Here is a 20147-nt window from a genome sequence, read left to right on the forward strand (position 1 = left end):
GCTCTGCACACAGTAAGCACTCAATAAATACGATTGGATGAATGAATGAATCTGTAAAATGGGGATGAAGACTGTGAGCCCCACGTGGGACAACCTGATGGCCTTGTGTCTATCCCAGCGCTTAGAACAGTGCTTGGCACATAGTAAGTGCTTAACAAATACCATTATCATTATTATTATTATTATTATTATTATTCACCCAGCCCCCAGGTCTGCCCCAAGGACAGGAACTGGCGTAGTGGTTAGAGCATGGGACTGGGAGTTAGAAGTCATGGGTTTTAATCCCAGCTCCACCACTTGCCTGTTGCGTGACCTTGGACAGATGACTTTACTTCTCTGTGCCTCGATTCCCTCATCTGAAAAATGGGGATTTGAGACTGAGAGACCCGCGTGGGACAGGCACTGTGGCCAACCTGCTTTGCTTGTATCTACCCCAGTGCTTAGTACAGTGCCTGGCACATAGTAAGCGCTTAACAAATACCATCATTATTAGTATTATTACTTCGCTCCCGCCGTGCTGCAGAGGGTGGGCCGGGGGTGGGATAATTCCGGATGCTCTGGTTCCCGCTGGAATATTGATGAGGAGCGCACAGCTCCGGCGGCAGGTTGCGGACACTGTTGGGGAGGAGCGGGATAGGGACACAGAGGGGGAAAAGAGGCAGGGAGAAGGGGAGAGACAGATAGAGACAGAGGCGGCTGCGGCCTCTTGCGGGGTGGGGGGAGCGTGGGAGAGGGAGGCAGAAGGAAAAAGAGAGAGGGGGAGAGGGGGCGACAGAAGGAGAGAGAGAGAGAAGGGGAAACAGAAGGAAAAGGAGATAGAGGGAGAGAAGGAGAGAGAAGGAAAAAGAGAGTGGGAGGGGGGAGACAAGGAAAAAGAGAGGGAGAAGGGGAGACAGAAGGAAAGAGAGAGGGAGAAGGGGGAGGCAGAAGGAAAAAGAGAGGGAGAAGGGGAGGCAGAAGGAAAAAGAGAGGGAGAAGGGGAGGCAGAAGGAAAAAGAGAGAGAAAGGGGGAGAAGGGGAGACAGAGGGGAAAAGAGAGGGAGAAGGGGAGGCAGAAGGAAAAAGGGAGAGAAGGGGAGACGGAGGGAAAAAGAGGGAGAGAAGGGGAGACAGAAGGAAAAAGAGAGAGGGAAAAGGTGAGAGGGAGAGAAGGAAGGAGGGACCCTTTCTACGCGGAGGGGAGGAGGAAGAGGAAAAACGCGACGGGTGGTGGAGGAGGGGAAGGAGGAGGAAGAAAGAAGAGGGGCAGTTGGACGGGCAGAGGGAGAGAAGAAGGACCGGCCGCAGGACGGACTCCAGCTGGCAGCGGTGAGTTGGGGGGCTCCCGCGGCGGGCAGGGGGCGGACAGACATCGTGGGGGGCAGGCGGGCAGGCGGCTGGGAGCCCCGGGGACCCACGGGGGGAGGGGACCTGCTGAGCGTTGAGCGCAGGGTGGAAGCGGGGGAGGCCGCCACTTTTTCTGTGTTTCGGGGAGCTCCCCGGAGGCCTGGAGGGGGGCGGCCAGGGCGGGCTGCGGGGAGCACGCGGGGCTGCTCAGCCCGGGGGGGGGGGGGGCGGGGGGATGGCGACGAGGACCGGCCGGGGGGAGAGGCGGGCTGCCCCTGCCCTGCCTCAACTCTCCCCAGGAGGCCGGCCCGCAGCCTCGGGGGGCTGAATCGAGGGAGGGGAGGCTGGGACCCCCGGAGAAAGACGGGGGGGGATCAGGGCAGGACCCTCCTCAAGGCCTCCCGCCTCCGGTCAGGGCCTGTGGGGAGGTGGGCCGCCCCCTGGCCGGGAGCATCTTGGCCTCCTGGCCTCCTGGCCACCCGGAGCGGAGCGGGCCGGGAAGGGCACCGAGCCCCGGGACCCCTCCCGATGCGGGCAGGGAGCGCAACCCCCACAGCCCAAGCCGACTTTGGGGGACCGGGGCGGCCCCCTGGAATCGCGCTCCTGAGTGGGATAATCGATCAATCAATCAATCGTATTGATTGAGCGCTTACTGTGTGCAGAGCACCGGACTAAGCGCTTGGGAAGTCCAAGTTGGCAACATGTAGAGCCGGTCCCTACCCAACAGTGGGCTCACGGTCAAAAAGGAATAGATAAGCCAACACTTCACCGCCGGTGGCCACCCCGAAGGGCTAACTAACTTCGGACCACGGACACGGGCGCTCGCTCGCTCTCCTCTCTCTCTCTCTCTCTCTCTCTCTCTCTCTCTCTCTCTCTCTCACACACACACACACACACACACACACACACACACACACACACTTAGTAGGGTCAGGATCCCCCAAACACCCCCGAGCTGGCCCCGACTCAACCCCCAAACACCCGCACCGCCCCCAGGCCGCCCCCGCCCCCCAGCCCGGATTGTGGCTGCATCTGCCCCATGGCCTAGTGGCAAGAGCCTGGGTTTGGAGTCAGAGGACGTGGGTTCTAATCCCGGCCCCACCACTTGTCTGCTGTGTGACCTTGGGCAAGCCATTTCGCCTCTCTGCGCCTCAGTTCCCTCATCTGGAAAATGGGAATCGAGACTGTGAGCCCCATGTGGGACAGGGATTGAGTCCAACCCAATTTGCTTGTATCCAGCGCAGCGATTAGTACAGGGTCTGGCACATAGTAAGTGCTTAACAAATACCCTAATTATTATTTAGGGGTCTTCTCCCCATTTTACAGAGGGGAAAACTGAGGCACGGAGTTTGGCAATGCAGGTGGAATGGTGTAACCGACCCCACCCCGTCTCCCCGTCAACCTCTGCTCCCCAGGAGGCCCCTGGGGACAAGAGGCAAAGGCAGAGACTCCTTTGGCTTTTTGCCCCCCCCCCCCCCCCAATGACTGGTGAATGGATTGATAAGCCCCCGGCTAGTGGGGAGCTGGTCAATACCTGCTCTCCCTCCAACTTTTAAAGACTCTGAGGCAGGTGGGACAGGGATAGGGTCCAGCCTGATCAATTTGTATCTACCCCAGCGATTAAAACAGTGCTGGGCATATAGTACGTGTTTAACAACAATAATGATATAATGATGATGATGATGATAATAATACTAATAATAACTGCGGTATTTGTTAAGCACTTATGATGTGCCAGGCACTGTTCTAAGCACTAGGGTAGATACACAATCTATCTATCTATCTATCTATCTATCTATCTATCTATCTAATCTATCTATCTATCTATCATCTATCTATCTATCTCTATCTATAGATATAGATCTATATAGATATCTATAGATATAGATATAGATCTATATAGAGATAGATGATCTATCTGTCTATCTCTATAGATATAGATCTATATAATCTATAGATAGATATAGATCTATATAGAGATAGATGATAGATAGAGATAGAGAGATAGATAGATGATAGATAGATAGATAGATAGACAGACAGACAAACAGATAGATAGATAGATCGTGTATACCCCAGTGCTTAAAAAGTGCCTGGCACATCATGAGTGCTTAACAAACACCATAGTTATTATTATATATATCCCATATAGGGCTCACAGTCTTAATCCCCATTTTACAGATGAGGAAACTGAGGCACAGAGAAGTGAAGTGCCAGGAAAGCTGGCTCCTGCCTCTGGCTCCTTACTTTTAATGGCATTTGTTCAGCACTGACTAGATGTCAAGCTGTGTTCTAAGTGCTGGGGTAGATACAATTAATCAGGTTGGACTCAGTGCCTGTCCCACATGGGGCTCATAGTCTAAGTAGGAGGGAGAACAGGTTTTGAATCCCCATTTTACAGTTGCGGAAACTGAGGCACAGAGAGGCTAAGTGATTTGCCCAGTCACACAGGGAGCAACTGGCAGAGAGACAGGATTAGAACCCAGGTCCTCTGACTGGCAAGCCCATGGTCTTTCTTTCCACTAGGCCCCTCCCTCTGGCGCTGGCTCTGTCCCTGGCTCTGCGCCCGTCTGGCCAGAGCCCAGTCGGAGCCCTGACCTCTGCAGAGTCTGCCTCCTCCAGCCTCGGGGAGACTAAGCCTAGGAGCTCCTCTCGTCCTAACAGGGCTGCCCCCTGAATCAGGAAATAAAATAGGGACTTTTTCCCCAAGGGTTTGAGGCATCTTGGAAGTAGACAGCATTCAAAATAGCATATTTCTGAAGTTAACTCCTTGTCCCAGTCTCGGAGGAGTTTATTGGCAGGTCTGCCCCACTCTAGGTGGGAAGGATTCGGTCTTAGCATGTACATCATGGAGGGAGGTACGAGTGCAATGGAAACTGCAAACGGAAGAGGGGTTCAGCATTCTAAACATTTTGGTGCATGCTTGTGGAAATGTTAATTGCACCGGGGACTGTTGATGTGGGGGATATAACAGGTGAATCTACTCCTGCAACCCTGCTTCTGGCCTGTCTATGAAATGTGGTGACCCCCGCCCTCCTGGAAGGCAGAGGTGATGCCCATTGCTGCGGAGGGTTGACAGGGCAGAGACTGCAGAGGCTTCGGGAATGATGAGGGGTGGTGAACTCACTGAGAGACTGCTGGGCACAGAGGCAGAAAAGGCCATGACCCCTGACCTCCCGGGCTAACATAGAGTGAGGAGTTTGGTCCCAGGGCTAGACACCGTTGGTCGCTGCTTCCCTTTCCCCTTGAAGCACAGAGTCTCTGTGGGTCTCTCCGGCCTAGGTCTCGATTGTGCTAGAGACGACTGCCGGGCTTGCCTCTGATACGTGAACTTCCTCTCGTTCCCTGGCAGACGGGCCACATGTCCTGAGAGAACAGCCTTGGATACAGTCTCGAACATGGCGAGCCCCGTGGGGACAGGGATGGTGTCCAATCGGATCATCCTGCATCTAACCCAGTGCTTGCTTGGCACATAACACTTGACAAATATTATCATTATTACCATTAGCATTATTATGCACAGCTACCTGAGAACCAAGATAAAAAGTGGGCATCCTGATGGCTGCCAGGAAATGTGGCTAGTGGCGACCATCAGGATGTCCACCTATTCTCATCTCTCACCTTCTCAGTTTTCTCACCACTTCAGCACTTCTTTACCACCTGCCAACTGTGTGCCACTTGTGTACACCTGTGGTGTACTCACAACCATCCATCACACTCCTGCCTAAATCCTACAGGCCCTAATCCTGAAGCACTAACTCATGAGCAGATCCATTTCCTTCTTCATCCTGGCTGCGTGTGAATTTAGTGTCTGTCTCCCCTGCTAGATTGTAAGTGACTTGAGGGGAGAGATTGCATCTACTATCCCGACTGCTCTTAGTACGGTGCTCGATCAGTCAATCCTTTTGATTGATGGATTGCTTCCCTTTGAGCTCAGGAGAGAAGGGGGGATGGGTGAGAAGGAAGTCAAACGGCCTCCCCTTCCAGATGAACCGGTAGTCGAAGGGGCTTGTCCCAAACATCCCCGTAAAGGAGCCGGCACTGTTCCACGCAGTGTGCTTCCACTGTTGAGCTTCAAATGGGCTTTGCCCAGGGCAGCTCTGTAGAGGGAGGAAAAATGTCAGAGCTACGGAAAGAAGAGCCTCGGTGGCGAGAACATAAATCAGTCCGAATATATGGCGGGGCGATGAGAATGGGGCTTTTCACCCTAAAAAAAGTCCCCTCTGGAAGAAAAAGAAGGCTCATTATTGGCACCCAGGGCCGAAACCAAGGCAGCTGATGCTGAGGGGGCCAAAGGGGCAGTTTTTCTTGGGCTCAAAACAGCAGAGCTGCCTTTGCCAGAGAGCGCTGTAAACACCGAATAAAGATTTCATTGTGAGCCGGCGTGACTGGAATACCCAGGCCGCTAATTGTGCCCTCTGATTTGAAGGAGCTGGGATCACCGGTGCTCAGGGGCGCGAGCGAGCCAGAGAGCCAGGGAGAGGAACCGGAAAAGTCACGGGCCCCTCTGATCTCATCTCACCTGGTCCGGCCCGGCCCTCGGGTGGGGCCCAACCGGCCGCCCATAGTCCCGGACGGGAGGCCGGACCTCTGGCGCTCCGGAAACCTCGGGACTGGGAAGTCCAGGAGACCTGCCCAACTCTCTGCCAACCGGGGCGGGCACAGCGTGGGGAACGGGAGGGGCCGAGAGATGGAAGGCACGTTTCAAGGATCTGATGAAAGTAGACGGGTAATACCAATGGACGGATTGCACTTCTGGGCTCTCTCTAGTGCCTGCATAGCAGGAATGGGGCCTCTGTGTGCTGCTCCAACACTTTTCACCCACACCTCCACACACGCCCCCGCCCCACACACAATTTTCATGACAAACTCGTGATCCATTTTTGACACTGTGATTAGCTTCTAACTCTTAAAAACCTGGGATAAATCATTCATGCAGAAGTGCAGAAATACCCCTCTTCATTTTGCCACACTTCTTTTAGGGCCGAGAGTGAATGTGCTGTAAGTGGTAAAGGTGAAGGTTGCAGTTCCCAGCAGACGGTGGGCTGTGACTCACTGATATTTACCGACGACGGCACAGGAGCAAACCAGCGGTCGATTCGGTACAACCCAAGAGGTTCGCAAAAGGTGAAATATGATGAGTTGGAGAATGAGACTTGGGAGCCAGGACCACCCCCTCGCCCCCCGAAACTGGGAGAACGGGTGCCAAGAAACGGCCTTGAATTGTGATTGTTGACCCCAGTTTCAGTACAATGGATTCCTCCATTAAATGAAAAATGGGACTGAGAGTGGCAGTGTTTGTGCAGATGGTATTCTGGCTGAAGGATTGCGATGGACTGGTAGAGGAGGAAAAAAGGAGATCTCCCTCAGTCTGCCCCCCCCCCCCCCCCGAAACATGTTGCAATTTAGCTGTTTTTGTGGTGTTTAAGTTGAGCTTTGAAAGGTACTCGAAGATGCTTTTACCTTTCATTTTTTCAGACTGAGGCCACTCAGAGAGGATGCAGCCTGGCCTTGTGGAAAGAACATGGGTCTGGGATAAGGAGACCTGGGTATTAGTCCCAGTTCTGCCCCTGGCCTGCTTGGTGACATTAGGAAAATCACTTAACCCCTCTTAGACCTAGTTTCTTTATCTGTGAAATGGGGTTAAAACAGATTTATTTTATTTTGTTAATATGTTTGTTTTTGTTCTCTGTCTCCCCCTTCTAGACTGTGAGCCCACTGTTGGGTAGGGACTGTCTCTATATGTTGCCAACTTGGACTTCCCAAATGCTTAGTACAGTGCTTTGCACACAGTAAGCGCTCAATAAATATGATTGATTGATTGATTGATTATTGAACCCCAGCTAGGACAGGGATTCTGCCCAACCTCAAAACCTCATATCTACCCAAATGCTCAATAATAATAATATTAATAATAACGGTAGTTGTTAAGCGCTTACTATGTGTCAGGCACTGTTCTAAGTGCTGGGGTTTATACAGGTTCATCAGGTTGGGCATAGTCGCTGTCCCACATGGGGCTTGCAGTCTTAACCCCATTTTACAGATGAGGTAACCGAGGCACAGAGAAGTGAAGTCACTTGCCCAAGGTCACACAGCAGAGCAGTGGTGGAACCAGGATTAGAACCCAGGTCCTCCTGATTCCCAGGCTCATGCTCTATCGACTAGGCCAGCACCATAATTACTGAGAAGCTGGGGTGTGGACTACAAAGCAGGATAGCTATTAAGAGAGATGTGAGCCCGCTGTCAGGCAGGGATTGTCTGTATTTGTCGCCAAATTGTTCTTTCCAAGTGCTTAGTACAGTGCTCTACACAAAGTAAGCGCTCAATAAATATGATTGAATGAATCGATAGCTATTAGGGTGATGAAGCAACAGCAGAAGTGGGGGAAAAGTGCTACAACCTAAAAGGCCCAAGTTGTATATGTGCAGCACAGTCTAATTAAAGTTTGAAAGCATATTGTTTCACCAGATTACAACTGTATATTATTCTGATGGGAGAGCTACAGTTTGCTTGTCTAATCGCTATTCATAACGTACTAAACTGTCTTTCAGCACAATTTGCTAATCTTTTAGTCACCAAAATTGCCTTGTTAAGAACAGTACTGATTGCAGATGGTTTAACTCAATGTTAGAAACCCAAGAGCCCCTTATAGCTTGTACTTCACTCAAATCATTAATCAATCAATCGGAAGTATTTATTGAATACTTACGTTGTGCAGAACAATGTACTAACTGCTTGGGAAAGTACAATAGAGTTAGTACGCAGGATCCTTGCCCAACCTAGTTGGGGAAACAGATATTAAAATCCATTACAGTAGAGAGAAGCGAGGGAGATTAAAACATATGTACGCAAGTGTTATCCGGACGCGGGGGCCGGGGGAGAGGCAGTGTGGCCTGGTGGATAGAGTATGACCCTGGGAGGCAGACGGACCTGGATTCTAATCCCAGCTCTGGGCCTCAGTTCTCTCATCTGTATAATGGGGATTAAGCCTGGAAGCCCTCTGTGCGGCAGGAACTGTGTCCAACTTGATTAACTTGTGACTACCCCAGCACTCAGTACAGTGCCTGACACATAGTAAGTGCTTAACAACTAGCACAAAAAAGTGCTTAAAGTGACCCAGGTGTGCTGAAGTGGCAGTAGTGGAGTGCGGAGGTGGGAAATTTCGTGGGGAAAAGAGAGATTGATTAGGGAAGTCTTCCTGGAATAGGCTTTGAAGAAGGGGAGAACAGTGGTCTGCTGGATGTGGAGGTGGGTGGCTAGTTCCAGGGAGAGGGGAGGACATGAGTAAGATGTCAGTGGGAAGAGAAAAGGAGAATGAAGCACAGTGAGATTGGCTTAGAAGAACAAAGCTTGCAAACTGGGGGGCGGTGGGAGAGAGGTGAAGATAAGGAGTGGTATCATCCCCCTCTCCATCCCCCCCATCTTACCTCCTTCCCTTCCCCACAGCACCTGTATATATGTATATATGTTTGTACATATTTATTACTCTATTTATTTATTTATTTTATTTGTACATATCTATTCTATTTATTTAATTTTGTTAGTATGTTTGGATTTTGTTCTCTGTCTCCCCCTTTTAGACTGTGAGCCCACTGTTGGGTAGGGACTGTCTCTATATGTTGCCAATTTGTACTTCCCAAGCGCTTAGTACAGTGCTCTGCACATAGTAAGCGCTCAATAAATACGATTGATGATGATGATGATGAGTGGTAGCTTATATTGAGTGTCTGTACTGCATGTTAGGTGCTTGGCAAATACACAACAATGAAATAAGATGGCTCCTGCCTATGAGGAGCTTAAACTCTACCAGTTTAATATAAAGATATTCACAACTAGAGAGGTCAAAAACAAACAAAGTGTGCATATGTACATGAGGGCTAAGGAGGGTGTTCAAGAAGCTCATTCATGTTAGAGTTGGCTGAAAGGAAGTCGTAGCTCAGGGTGCTGGGAAACTGTTACCGTTATCTTTATTAAGCACTTACTCCGTGTCAAATATTGTTCTAGGCCCTGGAGTAGATAAAAGTTAAGCAGCTTAGACACAGTCCCCGTGCCTAAATGAATCGGGAAAAGCTTGTTGGAGGAAGTGGGGTTTTAGGAGGGATTTGAATGAAGCTGCGTGATATGGGGAGGGAACAACGCGAGCGAGACGGGGAGGAGGCGAGAGAGTGGAGGCGGAGTGTAACGGCTAGAAGGTTGAAGAGAGCAGAGAGGCAATAGGGGCCAGATGGCAGAGCATCTTGAAGCTGATTGTGAGCTTTTGTTGAATGCAGAGGGACAGTGCGAGCCAGTGGAAGGTTCTGAGGGGAGGAGAGATGTGGGCCCAGAGACGCTTCAGAAAGATAATCTGTGCCACAGCACGGCTCACTGGGCCTTGTATTCTTCTCTCTCACTGTCCACCTCTTGCTCTGCTCTCCCTTCCACCTGCAACTCCCTCCCCCTTTCCATTCGGCAGACCACTGCTCTCCCCATCATCAAAGCCCTTTTGAAATTACATCTCCCCGAGGAGGCTTTCCCCAATTCAACTCTGAATTAATCCCTGATTGAGAAGCAGTGTGGCCTACTGGCTAGAGCACAGGCCTGGGAGTCAGAAGGACCTGGGTTCAAATTTGCCACTTGTCTGTCGTGTGACCTTGGGTAAGTCACTTCAGTTCTCTGGGCCTCAGTTTCCACATGTAAAATGGGGACTAAAACTGTGAGCCTAACATGGGACAGGGACTGTGTCCAACCTGATAATAATGATGGTATTTGTAAAGCGCTTACTATGTGCCAAGCACTGTTCTAAGCTTAGCTTGTTTCTTCCCCCGTGCTTCGTACAGTGCCTGGCACATAGTAAGTGCTTAACAAATACCATAAAAAACCAACTCTCATCAACTCTCCCTCCAACACCCCACAACTGTTAACTTCCACATCACCAAAGCATTTGAGTAATCACACCCATCCGGACACAGTTTGGTATGTACCTTTATACTCTAGTACAGTACTAAGCACTTAGTACAGTTTAGGACTCTGCCCACAGTTAGAACTCAATTAATACCATTGATTGACTGGCTGATCCTACCCATAATTTATTTTAGTGTCTGTCTCCCCCCACGATACTGTAAGCTCCTTGCGGGCTAGAATCATGTCTATTACATTACTGTACTTTCCAGCGCTTAGAACAGTGCTTGGCACATTGTAAGTGCTTAACAAATATCATCATCATCAAGTACAGTGCTGTGCACTAAGTAAGCACTCAATAAGTACTATTGATTGACTTCCTAACTCCAAGAGCTGAGGTAGATACAAGATAATAATAATGGTATTTGTTAAGCGCTTACTATGTGCCGAGCACTGTTCTGAGCAATAGTGTAGATGCAAGGTAATCAGGTTGTCCCATGTGGGGCTCACAGTCTTAATCCCTATTTTACAGATGAGGTAACTGATGCACAGAGAAGTGAAGTGTCTTGACCAAAGCCACACAGCAAAGTGGCAGAGCCAGCATTAGAACCCATGTTCTCTGACTCTGAAGTCCGTGCTCTTACCACTGAGCCACACTGCTTCTGTGGCTCATAATCAGATGTCACAATCCCTGTCTCACATGGGGGTTACAACCTAAAAGTGCTCTGCACATAGTAAGTGCTTAACAAATGCCATTATTATTATTAAGAGGGAAGAAGAGCAGGCAACGTGTCCCTACTTTACAGGCAAGAGAACAGAGGTCAAGAGAAGTTAAGTGACCTGCCCAAGATCTCACAGCAGGCTGGTGGCAGAGTTGAGATTAGAACCTGTGTCTCCTGATTCCCAGAACCAAGTCCTTTCTCCTGAGCTGTTAGGGACGTTATTTTAGGGGAAGAATAAATCTGTAGATGTGAAGTGTTAAGTTTCAGAAACTAGGATAATTCAGATTCTGCTTTTTATCAAGTTGGTTGACAGCAACGTTTTCAAAAGGAAGTAATCTGTTTTCAGATTAGAGTTATTGCCCAACCTCGAGTCCCGCAGATTTTAATGTAAATGTTTAGCTGGGGTTTTCAGTTTCATACCTGAAATTAGGTTGGCCTTTAAGATCATGCAAGAAGGAGAGAGAAGAGAGAGAGAGAGATGAAGCATTTTGGGGTAATGACGGTGCCTATGTCTGTGTTGAGGTGAGGTCAGCATAGGGGAATCAGGGGCATATAGAAGGAGTAACTGTGGGTCAAGAAACTGTATGTTTTTGCTCCTGAGCTCCGAGGAGGTGGCCGAGGTCAGCATTCCTGATGCCTATTAAGGCCTTGTCATAGCCGAACTGCATGGCCACGGGGCTATTCCGACCAAATCGATCCTGTCCCTCCGGGTGCCACATCTTAGGCAGACCAATTAAGCCTCCATTACTATGAGTTCTCTGCAGTTGCAACTAATTAAGGGGTGATTAATGCAGGGATGGTTTCGTCTGGTTCTCTGACATGTGGATAAACGGTCAGACCGCCCGGGCTGGGATCGCAATGTCCTAGGCAGGGGGGAGGGCAAGGCAGCAGAATTTTAACCCTTTGTACCTCCCATTTTAATTCCCATTCAATTTCAATTGTGTACTCATGTATACATATAATTCATTTATTAATATTAATGTCTGTCTCCCCCTCTAGACTGTAAGCTCGTTGTGGGCAGGGAATGTTTCCATTTATTATTATATTGTACTCTCCCAAGCGCTTAGTACAGTGCTGTGCATACAGTAAGCGCTCAATAAATGCTATTGAATGAATGAATGTCCGATCTCCCCCTCTAAACTGTTAGCTCATTGTGGACGGGGAACATGTCTACCAACTCTGTTGTATTGTACTCTCTCAAGTGCTTAGTACAGTTCTGTACATAGTAAGCGCTCAACAAATACAATGGATGGATGGATGGATTGATTGACTGATTGATTGTGGCTGTGGCCTGGCCTTCTAACTGAGCCGTGGCGCTCACCCTCCCTATCCCAGGTCAGCCAAGAGGAAGGCACAGGCCAACCAGGAAAGCTCAATGGGTTGGGCACTGTTCTCTCCCTCCCTTCTAGGTCTGCGCCAAGGAGAAGGAGGAAAAGGCCTCAGTTATTTCTGGGCAGTCAGGGCAGTCATGCTGGACTTGGGCAGGGTGAGACTGTAGACTGTAAGCCCGTCCTCTAGACTGTACGCTTGTTGTAGGCAGGGAATGTGTCTGTTATATCGTTACACTGTACTCTCCCAAGCACTTAGTACAGTGCTCTGCACCCAGTAAGAGCTCAATAAATACGTTCGACTGACTAACAGACTGAGGAGCCGCTAGTCGAGAGAGCCCAGGGAGAATTAGCGTCGAGATTCAATTAGCCTTCTTCCCCCAGAAAACCGTTTTCTGGGATTATTACTCTGGTTGTGGTCACACGGCTTGGGGAAACCTGCATTGCAGCCTGCTGTCCCAGGGCTGACGTCTTGGAATTTAACCAAACCCTAGGCTCCAGAGCTTCTCCGCTGCCCTGTGACCAGGGTCTACAGGAATAACTTTTAGAACACCTCTCCATCACCTGGCCCCAACCCACCGGCCCGAGAAGAGCTCCGAGGCGAGCTCTGGGTGCACTTGGGGAACACCCCTCCTACCCCAGGCTGACCGCACCTGCCAGCTCAGCCGGCCCTCCTCGAAGCCTAGTCAACAGGCCTCCCGAGTCCCATCTGGACCCCACGGCAATGGGTCCCCATTGCGTTTGGCCATCCGTCACCCCACTCTGGCACTGCCCGGTAATTGAGACGGGCAGTGCCCGGCGGGTCTGAGGTTTTCAGCAACACAGAAACCCCTTCAATGGAGTGGCCGGCCAGCCATCGTTCAGGGGTCCAGCCAGTCTGGTCGGGCTGGAACCGCCACTAGATACTTGTATGTGTCTGGGTTTTTTGTTCCCAGCCCTCTGCTGTGGCTCGGAAGTGGTCCCTGAGTTCCCAGCTGACCAGTCAATCAATCAGTCCATCAGTGCAATTTTGTGACTGCTTACCGTGTGCAGAGCACTGTACTAAGCACCTGGGAGAGTACAATAGAGTTAGAAGACACAAACCCTGCCCATGGAGCACTTACAATGTAATGGGAGAGACAGACATTAAAATTAATTACAGATTGGAGAAGGGGCAGAGTATAAGGATATGTACAAATCAAATGCCTAAGTATTGAGGATAGGAAAAATACCCATAATTTCCAGAGGCTTCTGCCTCAAAACTGAAGATGAGACCCAAATATCACCAACAGGAATCCGGGAGTGAATTACGTTTTTCAGCAAATTGTATTTAAGGTCCATTAGGGAATTAGAAAAGGAAAAATGGGAACATAGGCTCTTCCTCATCTATCCAAGTCAGACGGAGGGCAAACCTGCTGATTCTCCCCCTGACGCGGGCCTGGACAGACGGCAGAAGCGCTAGCAGAGGAAGTTCCCTCCCAGTGAGGGCTTTAAGCACATTTCTCACAGTCCGTGGAGAATTGGCTCCTTTAGAATTCAAGGATTCCCGTTGCCTTGACAGAACAGGCTGGAGCCCCTCTCAACGGCTCCGAATGCACATTAGCGCGATCATAATTTTTGTGCAGAAGAAAAATCAGCCAGTTGGGCAGAGCGACCAAAGAAGGCTTTTGTGCACTCCAAGGCCTGTTTTTCCCTTTTGAATTACAAAGACAATTCACACTACAAACTCCATTAAGAGTAACCTCAACCGTCAAATTATTTCTAAAACTGTTCAAATCGTTCTTTTCCCCATGCGCGCCCAGAAGCTTGTATATGTCGTGGGACAGGGACTGTGTCCACCCCAATTTCCTTTTATCCACCCCAGGGCTTAGTACAGTGCCTGGCACATAGTAAGCATTTAACAAATACCATAATTATAATATTATAATTATATATATATATACTCCTGCCCTCAAAACATTTCAAGTTGGCTTTGAGGTTGTCCTGCTCTCTGGGTGAGGAGGCCCTAGTCGGGCTGTTTTGGCCCAGAGTGCTTGATAAATACCATTAAAAAAGGGGGGATGGGGGCAGGGGGCCCTCATAAACAGACTGAAAGTGGTTTCAACAGCAGCTCCCGGCAGGGCCTTTGGGAGATCTTCCACCACCCCGCATCCTGCTGGATGGAGGGGACGCTGGAAGCTCTGGCTGTTGGGGATCAGCATCTTCTGTCATTGATGAAATGGCTCAGAGCCAAGGGTCCCCCTCCCCGCCCATACACAGCCCGGCCCACATCCAAGAGGATGGCTTTCTGCCGCTTCTTAACATGACATTTCCTCACCCAAGCACTATTTCCCCACATCAAGCGGCTGCAAGAAAAACATTTTTCAAACTTCGTGAAGTGTGATGGAGATTGGAGCCCCGATGTTTATTCTCTGACTTCCTCACAAGCTCTTGGCTTTGTTAGTGAGGGCTCCTTTATGAAAGAAGTATCTTGGAGACAGGTGTCTTGGCTAGAATAATCCCTGACAAATACAGGTGTCGCCTTTGGGAAGGTTAATCAGCGTGATTATCTCTAGAAGCCTAAAACACGTCAGCCAATCAGTCGGTGGTACTTACCGAACACCCCACTGTGTGCCGAGCACTGTACTAGATGCTACAATAGGTGCTTGGTTCAGTGCTCTGCACGCCTTACATGTTCAATAAACATAGAAGATCAAGCCAATGAAATCAAAGTACAATATGTTCCATTTCCCAGTTTGTAAAACTACCTTTGGGGAGTTTTTTAATGTTTTGCTTTTACCACTATTATAACATTCTTGCCTTCCCCATCCAATTAAAGAACGCGTTCAATTTAAATATGCAGTGAACTAATCCAGGCACGGTTCCTTCATCGAGAGCCTTCCTTTTGCGTAGTGCTGAAACCTCAGAATCAGCAAAGGTTCTCTTTGGCATCGTGTCCGCTTCCTGGATGAGGGCCAAAAAAAATCACCAGAAGCCAATTCATTTCGTCCGAGCCCTCGCCCCCCTCTGCCATCACAGTCAAAGCCATTTCAGAATTCCGCCCGGCCAGCCCTCGGCCACGCCTCCCTTCACGCTGGAGGAAATTTTTCTCGGAGCAGGGGTAATCAATTGACGTCCTAAAGCAACCGATCAATCCTCCTCGTATCTTTTCTGTCTCATTATCCCTGCAAGGCACATCACAGCCCATAGGGAGGATGGGACCCGGGAGGGGGAGGGGAGGGTCTGTCAGGGTGAGTCTCCCCTCTAAGCAGAGGTCTGAGGGACTCCGCTTTGTTTTGGAGAAGAAAGCTTAAAGTTCATCCAACCCCACGCCGGGGGTATAGGTCAGAGGGAAGTGGAGGGGTTGGTGGCAATCCTAAGGGCCCACCTCCTCCAGAAAGTTTGTCCCAAGCAATTCCCAACATTCCAAGTTGTCAGCCAACAGCCACCCTTAGCAGTTTATCTTTTCACTTATTCTCAGCCCTCAGGCCAATGGTGTGATCTGTCTACCTGTCTCTCCCATTAGACTGTCCACTCCTTGAATGCAGGGACCGTGTCCCCTACTCAGTTATATTCTCCCAAGTGTTTAGGACTGTGTTCTGCTCACACTGGGGCTTCCTAAATATGCTTCATAAAGGACTGATCTCATGTGCGAAGACTGCTCTAAAAGTGGGTAAAAATGCTGTTGTAAGACAAGTCCCCCAAAAATGAGAAACGGGGTGGAAAGGTCAGAAGCAGTGTAGTCGAGTGGGGAGAGCCCAGGCCTGGGAATCAGAAGGACCTGGGTTCTAATCCTGGCTCCTCCCCTGGTCTGCTCTGTGACCTTGGGCAAGTTACTTCGCTTCTCTAGGCCTCAGTTCCCTCACCTGTAAAATGGGGACTAAGTCGCTGAGCCCCAACTGCCACTGCAGTCAAAGTCATCTCGGAATGGCTTGGATATGGGTTTGGGACATGGTCATGGACTGTGTCCAATCCAATTAACTTGTATCTACCTCGGCTCTCGGTACAGTGCCTGGCACATTGTAAGCACTTGGAAGCACCGTATAAAGAAAGGAAAGTGCCTAGTAGGAGTCTGATTAGCAAACATCTTGGAAGTCCGAAGTCTTCCCTGGAGCACCTAAGGTGGGCCTTGGGTGGCAGAGCTCCTTCATAAGTGTGCTGTGGTGGCACCTTCCCATTTCTGCTCACGGTTCGCAACCCAAGCCGTGATCTCACTGCCAGGAACCGTCTGTGGCGATCAGAGCTCTCTGTCTCTCTCTCTCTCTCCTCGTCTAAAACTGGGATCAGGCCCCGGCTTGAGCGAACAGCTGGGCAGGCCACTCTCTCCAACTGCACATGCTGTTGTGCCAGTTAACCTGAGTTTCACTGTAAAAGACAGTCATTTCCATTTGAGCTGGAGCCAGGTTGAGAGGAGCAGCGTGAAAGGAATACCTGACTCCCTCCATTGGTCTGGCTGTCCTGGGGGAGGAGGCGCTACACCTTCAGACCCTATTGCAACAGAGCTGTGAGAGATCAAACAAAAGATCTCAGTTCATGATAATAAAGGGGGAAGGAAGGCTTTCTACTCTCTGCTGAGGCTTGTCGCCCTTTCTCTCTCTCTTTCTCTGTTTCTCTTTCCTCCTCCCTCCCTTTTCCCCATCTTCCCTTCCTTTTCCTCACCCTTTCTGGGAGCCCTCAACTGCAGACCATTTCACTCAGTTATCCTAATGATGTCATCATTCTATATATTAGCCACAGTCCCTTTTCCTTCTCTAAGTGTCAAAACTCTTTTAATCTTCCCAGGGGTTATCCAGCCTCTTTTGGAGACTTGCCTTTATATAAAATCTAATATATACATATGTTAGAAGCAGCATGGCCTAATGGAAAGAGCATGGGATTCAAAATCCGAGGACCAGGGTTCCAATCCCGCTTCTCCAGTTGCCTGTTGTGTGACCCTGAAGAAGTCACTTAACTTCTCTTTGCTTCACTTTTTTCATCTGTAAAATGGGGATTAAATACCTTGTTCAGCCTCTTACTTAGCCTGTGCCCCCTAAGTAGGACAGAGACTGTGTCTGACCTGATTAACTTAGAACAGTGTTTGACAGTAAGCGCTTAACAAATGCCATAATTATTATCACTATATTATTACATCGGTTTGGAAGGAGGACAGATTCCAACAGACCTAATTACTGGTGCGGTGTCAAGATCAATCCCTGTCCATTCCCTGAATGGTTTCACGCTCCTGATTCAGAAAGAGGAGTAATTGGTTTGCCACTGAATTAAGGGGAGTGGAATGAAGATTTGGACATCTCAAAGGGAACTTAAGCCGAGGTCTGTTTGAGCAAAGTGAAGTGAAGAGCTGATCACTTATCCAACGTAGGCAATGTGGATGATTCAGCCATTAGGGGCTCCTCCTTCTGCCCTTCAGAGATTTGGCTGTATGAGTAAGGAAATCAACTTGACTGTACACTGCTTGAAACCAGGAATCATGTCTACCAACTCCCAAGCTCTTAATACAATGCTCTTTCTGCACAGAGCAAGTGCTCAGTGAATACCATTGACTGACTAATCTAGGGAAGGGAATTATGAGAAAATGCAAATGCCAGTTGGGTAAAAGCTACACAAAAGGCAGGTGGCAGAGCCAGGATTAGAACCCAGATCCCCGACTTGCAGGCCCGTGCTCTTCCGAATACTCCACGCTGCTCCTTTTGGAACACTGGGAGAAGTGGTGGTTAAGCACCAGGGATTGAAGGAGAGGAGGGAAGGCTGTTTTTCCTCCTCCTCCTCCTCCTCCTCTTCCTCGTCCTCCTTTTGTGCTTCTGCTCGGCTGCCAGACCTCTTTCTGCATATTCCCAGCCCTGATGGACCAGTCTGATGGCTTTCAAGATCCCTGTGGGTCCCTCTAGCTTTTGTATGTCCCTGGGACTCAGCCTGTCTCTGTCTCACTACCCAGCCTTTTCCCTGGCTGAATCGCCTGTGTTTCACTCACCCTTGGCCGCCACCCCCAATTAGACCACACAAAACGTGACAGGGTGGTTAGCCCCAAGGGCTCAATTAGGCCCTCGGATGGCGACTCCTCCAACCAATCACAGGATGCATCCAGGGCTCCTCTGGAGAGCCCTCCGAGCAGAAGGCCTGACTTGTGGAAAGGTGCGAGATAGCGGGAAGTGGTTTCTTTCGGTGTCAGCAAGACTTGCCGGCAGGTTCCGCTCCAGGGGGAGCGCTGTCAGCTACAAGGTCGGCTAAGATCTCCTGACCTGGAAAAACAATGCAGCATGGGAAAGGCAGCCCCCAGATTCCAGCTTTTCAAATAGAATTTGTGGAAGAAGTGCCCGTTCTAGCCCAAATGGTGCTGGAAGAGTGGCCAACTACTGTGACTTCCCTCTCGGCATCATTAAGTAAGTCTGGTTATTAAATTGTGACCTGAGCTCTCTCTACCATGCCATCAATATGGGTAATTAGCTTGACTATCACTCAGACTGAAACATGGCCTCTATTGTGGCTACGGATACTTTAATTAGCTCAAATAAGCAAATCCTCCCACTGTTTTTTTTTTTTTTCCTTCCATGAACTCCTGGCTATCTTTCTCCTTGGCAAGTACCACTCTGGAAACAGAGGGCTGGGGTAGCTAATGGAAGGAGAGAAATGCATCTGTCAGAGACCCTCATCTGCATCCAATATTAGCGAGCCTGAGTCTTCAGGCCGATGCTCTAGGTTGAGAACTTGGGGAATTAAGATCGTCCTCTATCTCTTCTTTGGGGAATTAAGATTGTCCTCTATCTCTTCTGTTTGCAGGCACGGTGTTTACTGAGCACCCACTGGGTGCAGTAATCATCGTCATCATCATGGTGTTTGTTAAGCATTTACTATGTGCCAAGAACTGTACTAAAAGCAAGGGTGGATACAAGCTAATCAGGTTGGACACAGTCTCTGGCCCACAAGAGGCTTCCAGTCGACGGGAAAAGGAGAACAGATATTTAATCCCTATTTTACAGATGAGGAAATTGAAGCACAGAGACGTTAAGTGACTTGCCCAAGGTCACACAGCAGACAACTGGCAGAGCTGAGAGTAGAATCCAGGATCTTTGACTCTCAGTCAATCTGGAAAGGGAGGAAAGTCCCTCTCCAGGTGAAAAGTTTTCCTGAAAATCCTCTAGAAAGTAGCCCAATCAATCAATCAATCAATCGTATTTTTTGAGCACTTTCTGTGTGCTGAACACTGTACTAAGCATTTAGGAGGGTACAATATAGTAATGTAACAGACATATTACCTGTCCACAATGAGCTTATGGTTTAGAGGGGGAGACAGACATTAATGTAAATAAATATAAATACATAAATTATGGATGTTATAAGAATACTAGTAATAGTACTTGCCAAGTGCTTACTATGTGCCAAATGCTTACTATGTTCTAAGCGTTGGGGTAGATGTAAATTCAGCAGGCTGGACACAGTCCCTCTCCCGCATGGAGTTCACAGGATTAAGACAGATGAGGGATGAGGGAACTGAGGCTCAGAGAAGTTAAGTGACTTGCCCAAGGTCACACAGCAGACATGCGGTGGAGTTGGGACTAGAATGCAGGTCCTATTGACTCCGAGACCCGGGCTCTATCCACTAAGTCATGCTGCTTATGTGTACATAAGTGCTGTGGAGCTGTGGGGGGGATGAATTAAAGGAGCAAGTCAGGACGATGCAGATGGGAGTGGAAGAAAAGGAAAAGAGGGCTTAGTCAGGTAAGGCCTCTTGGAGGAGACGTATTTTCAATAAGACTTTGAAGGTGGGAAGAGTAATTGTCCATCAGATATGAGGAGGGAGGGCGTTCCTGTACAAAATTGGAGCTAAGTCGGGATATCCTCCAAGGGCTGGGTGCCCGGTAACCATGGCGAGCCCTTGACACCCAGGGAAGGCAGGAAAAACCAGGCCTGGAGGAGCCACGATGCCCAGCATGGGCCCTAC

At 49.4% G+C, this 20147-nt stretch overlaps 1 protein-coding gene across 2 annotated transcripts in view; it reads left to right on the forward strand.

Moving 5' to 3' along the window:
• The first annotated feature begins 1265 nt into the window (after positions 1–1265).
• The window catches only part of CDH20 (cadherin 20), a 49673-nt gene continuing 30791 nt past the window's right edge, over positions 1266–20147 (forward strand). For both annotated transcript variants that reach the window (XM_038770400.1, XM_038770402.1), the window contains exon 1: positions 1266–1308. The gene's annotated coding sequence lies outside the window, so the exon portion shown is untranslated. The remainder of the gene's footprint in view (positions 1309–20147) is intronic.

The sequence above is a fragment of the Tachyglossus aculeatus genome, chromosome X3 (assembly GCF_015852505.1).
Source record: "Tachyglossus aculeatus isolate mTacAcu1 chromosome X3, mTacAcu1.pri, whole genome shotgun sequence".
NCBI classification, from domain to species: Eukaryota; Metazoa; Chordata; class Mammalia; order Monotremata; family Tachyglossidae; genus Tachyglossus; species Tachyglossus aculeatus.